This window comes from Octodon degus, unplaced genomic scaffold, assembly GCF_000260255.1.
Source record: "Octodon degus isolate 3935 unplaced genomic scaffold, OctDeg1.0 scaffold00159, whole genome shotgun sequence".
Taxonomy (NCBI): domain Eukaryota; kingdom Metazoa; phylum Chordata; class Mammalia; order Rodentia; family Octodontidae; genus Octodon; species Octodon degus.
In genome coordinates this window covers 5511159-5517763 of record NW_004524735.1, presented here as the reverse complement: position 1 = coordinate 5517763, position 6605 = coordinate 5511159, and positions in this window count along the sequence as shown.

The window sequence follows — 6605 nt, the reverse complement described above, 5'->3', positions numbered from 1 at the left end:
TTGTGAGGTTCGAACTGCAGCAACCTGAGGCTGACAGCTTTGTGGAAGCAGCCACTTAAAGGACTGAGCTAGGGCCAGGCCCCCGAGACTGTACTTTTAAACAGTGGCCCACCCATGCATATATCTCATCACCCGTATGACATCATTGACTGTAACGGTACATTGTATAACCACTGAACTTGAGAACTGACAAATTTAGAAGCTTAACTAAGTGACTCAGCAGGGGGCCAGGGTCCTCATTTTGCAAACATTCTGAGCCTGTGGAAGAGGAAGGTACAGAGACAGTATGGGCAGATAGCCGGCATAAGTATAAGGGAAGAAACAAACCTTGCTTCCCCTCCCACCCTTTTGCTCTTGCTTCTTTTGCTGTATTCTACTGCCTTGAAGTGCTGCCCCTGTGCCACACCACCCCCCCTTACTGCCAGCTGATTATGGACTAAAACCTCCACAAATTGTGAGCTAAATAAATCTTCCCTTCCTTAATTTTGGATGTTGGGTATTTTGTCTCAGCAACAAGAGAGAAGTAAATGAGACAGAATTTGGTACCAGGAGTGGGGCTGAGCTTGACTATACTGGACAGTGTGGTTTAAGAGCCTTTGGGAATGGCTTGTGGGAATAGTTTGTAGAGCTTGGAGATGCTAGTTAATATAGTACAGCTAGAACTTCTTAGGCTTTTCTGTGTGGGAGAATTTGTTAAAGGTCAGACCAGAAGGCTAAGAGATCAAGAAGAGAAGTTTCTGGGAAAGATCAGGCAAGGAAGGTTTCTGCAGGGAAGAAGGACTGTACTGGCTGTTGGGAGTCCAGGCAATATGTGTTATTTGGCAGAATGTTTCTCTGCATTTTTGATTGTGTCCAGAGACTTCCTGAGACCGAGATGAAAGGCAGCAGACTAATTAACCCGGTAGACGAAATTTCAAGGCAGGCTAATATGGAGGTGATGGCAAGGCAGCTGTTGGGGATTTTGAGCCAGATCTATGTTGAGAAGAGTGCCCAACAGGATGATTTAAAATGTTGTGAGTTTGGTCAGAAAGGAAGTTCCAATTAAACTGTGCATGACTAAGGTAGAGCTGAGGAGATCTCAATTGTTGAGCAGAAGCAGAAGGTAAGAGCTGGCCTGAAGATATCACAAGAAGCAGGAAATGTCCACCTTGCGCAGCCTCAAAACTGAAAAAGTGAAAGACTTTGCTTTGAGGAGAAAGCTTTACAGCACCATGCTACAGAATAGCAACAGCATGCAAAATTGTTCCTCAGAATTGGATTCAGGGTGCCCAGTGATCCAGGCACTCAACCCCTACAGCCTAGAGAGAGGAAAGCCTGGCTACTGCTCCGGCTGACAGCAGACCTTGGCGTCATTTATATGGTGCTGGTTTTAGGTGTGTTAGAATGCAAGAGTTATGGAGTTAAAAAGGCTTGCATCTCAGTTTCAGAAGACCTGGAAGGGCACTGTATGAAGCTGTGAGTGAGAAGCCAATGGTGTGTGGAGACTCTGGAAATTTTGAAAAGCCAGTGTAGTGGTCAATACATTGTGTCAACTTGGGTGGGTCACCAGTTTGGGCCTGCCCTAGAGTGGGGATGGCCCACCCCAGAGAAACTCAGCACAGAAAGGACATATAAAGGGGTTGAGGAAAGAGTGAATGTTCTACTTCCCCAGAGGAACTTCAGTCTTTGCAGTCAGCTTGAACTTCGTCTCCTGGCTTCCAGCACAGACTTTTCAGCCTCCGGCATGGATCCTTCAGCTTTTTGTTGCAGATTCTTCAGCCTTCTGTCACAGACACATTGGCTGACTGGTACAGACTTGCATGAAACACTGCAGTGAGCTTCAGGCCTCAGGATTGAATCCTTTAGTCTCAGGTGTGCAGACGCCCTCTACACACTTCCTCCAACTCTGTGGCTGACTATTATAAGCCAATCTTATAATTTCTTATACATTTGTACATCTTGTGTTATGCCTGTTCTTGTGTTATATCTGTTCCCCTAGCAAAACCCTGACTCATACAGTCAGGAACATGGATAATCTAAGGAAAGCTTCAAGTAGGGAGCGAATTGTGCGGCAGGTTGCTATAGATGCTGGACATGGAACTATAAGACTTAATGTCTACCCTGCTGGATTTTGGACCCACTTTGGTTCCAGTGCTTTGTATCCCCATTTGTAACTTTTGGAATGAAAATGTTTATTTATGAAAATGTTTTTTCCATTGAATGCTGGAAGTATTTAACTTTTTATCTGCACAGGGTCTTATAGATAAGAGTTTGCCTTAAATCTCAGAGGAGACTTGGCACTTGGACTTTTCAGCTATGCTGAAATTGTTAGGAACTCTTTCAGATGAACTAAGTGTCTTTTGCACAAAGGGATGTGTATGAGCTTTTGGAGGGCCAGGGACAGAATGTTATAGTTCTAATGGAATATAATGCTGACAGATTTCGTACTGGTTCTTTTTTGTGTGTGTGCTGGGGGGGAGGGGTGTCAAACTTGGGACCTTGCACTTGCCAGGAAGGCACCTATTCCATTGAACTATCTCCCAGCTATACTGTTTCTTAAGGATTATTAAATCTGTGATAAAATGTTCAAGTTGTGAAATAATAAGAATAAGCATGTCTTTGTATCTGGAAAATGGTTTAAAGGGATGTGTATGGTTGCCAAGTTGACAAGGGGTGGATTGTAGTGGTTCATACATTGTGTCACCTTGAGAATTAAGTCTGAGGGCTGGCCAAATAGCTCAGCAGACTAAAGCATCTGCCAGCAGGTGCAGGGGCTGGGGCTTCAATCCTCCTGCTTGCCATGTTGGCCCTTATCCCAGGGCATGCTGAGACAGCAAATGAGACTTCTGGTGTTGTGTACCTGTAATCCCAGCTCTTGGGAAACTGTAAACAAGTGGATCACTACAAATCTGATCTAGTAGTGAGATCCTGAACACCCTGTAGATCCTTCCCTAAAATACAAAAAAAAAAAAAAAAAAAAAAAAAAAAAGAAGTTCAGAAGCTTAACTAAGTGACTCAGCAGGGTGCCAGAGTCCATTCTTTGTAAACATCCTAAGCTTATAGAAGAGGGTGGCGTGGGAAGGCAGCTGGCATACAGCACAAGGGAGCAAAGGAGCTTGCTTTCTCCATTTTTCTCTTGTTGCTCTTGCTATCTTCTCTTGCCTTGAGCTGCTGCCCCTGTGCCATGCCACCCTGCCTTAGAGTCTGCTGATTATGGCCTGAAATCTTCCCCTCCTTAATTTTGGTGTCAGGCATTTTGTCACAACAAAGAGAGAAAAGTAACCAAGACAGGGACCCATTACTGCTCAAAGGTGAAGCCATTTGTTCCCTCCCCTTGAATTCCTGACTGTTCTAACCAAGTGAAAATTCCAGAAGTGATGGTTTTGACTTCTAATGCTAAATTGTACACAGCTTCAGCTCCACGTTTGGCCTGTCTTAGGCAATCACTTGTGCTTTAGGCGAGGGCCATGTTGGTATGCAGGACAGATCCTCAGATGACTGCCAGCATGGAGGGCCAGCCTAGGGGGTTACAGGTGAGCCTACCAAGACCACATCCAGCTGTTCCATGGCTCTAACTAAAACCAAATGGGACAGAAATAAGCTGGTCCCAACAGCTTGTAGATTGTAGACTCCTGAAAAAAGCAATGGTGTCACAGCTTTAGGCCACTGTGTTTCAGGGTAATAGTTACATGGCAACATGTAACCAGCACACATTGTTATCTTGGACCCTTATTTCCACTTTTTTTTTTTTTTTTTTTTTTTTTTTTTTTTTTTTTTTTTTTTTTTTTTTTTTTTTTTGCCGAACCGGGGATTGAACTCAAGCCCTTGCATTTGCCAGGAAAGCGCTTATTCCACTGAGTCATCTCCCCTGCCACTCCACTTTTTTCAGATGTGGAAGCTAAAGGTCACAGAGAATAAGGGAATTCCCTAAAGTCACACAACAGGTGGGTGGCAAAGTCCAGCATACGGATTTCTTGGATTTGTTTTCTGTGTGCTTCTGCCCCAAATCCTGACTTTTCTATGTGGGCCTCAGAAATAGGGTGTGTTCTCAGTTCTCTGGAGAGTCCTGTCTCCTGTTGCAGGATACTCAGGGAAGACCCTTAGAGCACAGCTCTTGTGTTTCTCAGCTGTACTGGTAACTCATTTCCAGGACAGCAGAGGTAGAATTGCAGGCTTAGCTAGCAGTTGACTTTTCCCTGCATGCCTTCAGAGTCATTCGGGTTGAGGCCTCCTGGATATCATTTGCACACATGCCAGAGAGATGCAGAGAGGTTCAGAGGGATGAAGAAGCCCATTTAAGATAGAATTTTTAAACAGATCTCCTCACTACCCACTCCCCTCTACCTCCACTCAATCAGTTTATTGCTTCTCACCACAACGACCGCAGTGGAAAATGACTTCCATGGTAACACTAGTCCTAATTATCCCCAACTACAGAAAGAGTGCTGCAGTGTGACAGGCCTGGTCCCTTGAGAGGATGAAGGGAGTGAGCCTGCCTGTGGTCCGCGGCAGTGCTCAGCAACGCAGGACATCTGAGGCTCCGGGTGCTTGGAGATAAAACCTGTTCCATGCCTGGGATGCCTCCATCCTGCTGGGCTGCTCCATAAGCTTCCCTTCCTTCAAAGCCCAACAGCTGTTTTTGCTGAGAAAGCCTTCCTGGCTCTTCCAGACCAATTCAATTATGTCTCACATAGAAGCAATGTTATTTTCTATTCTAACTGGATGCACCAAAAGCAAAGATAGAGACGTTTTCTTTTCTTTTTCTTTCTTTCTTTCTTTTCTTTTCTTTTTTTCTGGAACTGGGGTTGCACCAAAAGCAAAGATAGAGATGTTTTCTTTTCTTTTTCTTTCTTTCTTTCTTTTTTTCTTTTTCTTTCTTTTTTTTTTTTTCTGGGATTGAACTCAGGCTCTTGTGCTTGCCAGGCAAACGCTTATTATTGAGCCATTTCTCCGCCTCCAGCATATGCATTTCCCAGCCCTAAATGCTGTGTGTATGCAGAAAAGACACTTAGAAAAGATTTATGGAACAAATGTATGAACTCAGCCACTCCATATAGTGGATACCTTTATAATCTCATTTTATGGCTCGCAAAACTGAGCTCAGAAATTGAAGGGATTCAAGTGACTGTGGTGCAGTGGCATAGACAGGCATCAGATCAGAAGTTCTGCAGTGCCAGCGCTCTTGCTCTTTCTGCAACTGTGACTGGCTCTCCATCCTGATGGAGGTAGATGGTCAACAAGTCAACCCTCCGTAAACCAGAGCTACCCAGAGCTTCCTGCACAGCCCACAAAGCCCCACACCTGCTCAGAGTCAGCAGCGCTGAGTGCACCTTTCAAAGCAGCTGATCTGATTGAGAAGAGTCAACGACTTCTGCCCCCTGTGGGATTATTGTTGTGCTAGAGTGCAGACAGTCTCCGGATCTATTATTTGGGTCGCCCTAAACTCTCCAGAAAAGAATTATGACTTCAGCTGCACCTGGCATTCATCAAGGTTTTTTATGTTGCTGTTGACCTTCTGTCTCTTTTTCCAGATTAACCTGTGTTTGAAGTTTTGCTTCATTTCATTCTGCCCTCATGGGGGATTCTGCACTTTGTGCTTCTTTGAAACAGGCCCCGCTGGGTCTGTCGGCTACTTGGCTCCAGTGGAAATGATCTTCTGCCACATCGCTATAGAAAGTCAAGTGGCAGAAGTAAATTAACCTACCATGTCTACAAAGGGATATGCTCAGCATTGCCAACGATATTTATGTAGGCATTGTGCTCCCAGATACACTTGGATGCTAGCGAATTGTCAGTTATTGTGACAAAGTGACTGAAGAAATCAATCTGCCAAGTATGAATAGCTCTCAATGGGCTTCAAGGCTCTCAGGTTAAGGGATCCACAAAGCTGACAGAGATCGGGCCTCGTATCGATATGACCTCCATTGGAGAGCGTATAAATTAGCTGGGATGCAGGCAGAGAGGCCTGGACTCCACCTCTCCTCCTCCCCACCCCCCAGCCAGGGCATTTTCAATACTCACGTGGAAATGAAAGACCATCTTAGGAGGCTTGGAAGTCAAGCAATGCGCACAGCACTGAACTCAGGCCTTTTCTCCAGAGGCATCTAGTAGCTCTCTTGAAAACGGGTGCTTGCCCAATTCCCAATGGATGTGAGACTCATCTCTTCAAGTGACCATTCTTCCTCCTCACTCTCCCACTTCCAAGCTAAATCATATTTTGATTCTACAAAAAGTGACACAGTACAGATAAAGGATGGGGCTCTTCACAGAGAGATGATAATTAGGTAGATGGATAAGTGGCTGAGCTCTTGTACCTAATTTCAGATTTTTCTTCTTTGGATTCTGGACCATCTATGCGTTGTCTGTAGTTCAGATTGATCTTCAAATAGAAAAGCCTTTTATTGTTGAGTACTCCCATTTCCAATGCAAAGAAAAAGAAAGGTATCATTTAGGACATAGAAATAAATTGTAAAGGCCTGGCTTTGGTGCAAGGTTTGCAAGGAGTACAGTGTTAAGACCCATAGGATGTTTATTTTTATTCACACTATTTTTCTTGATTTATGCTGTGATTTTTGGTGTTATCCATCTAAATCCTTTGTATATGTAGGACATATAAGCTAAGTTTT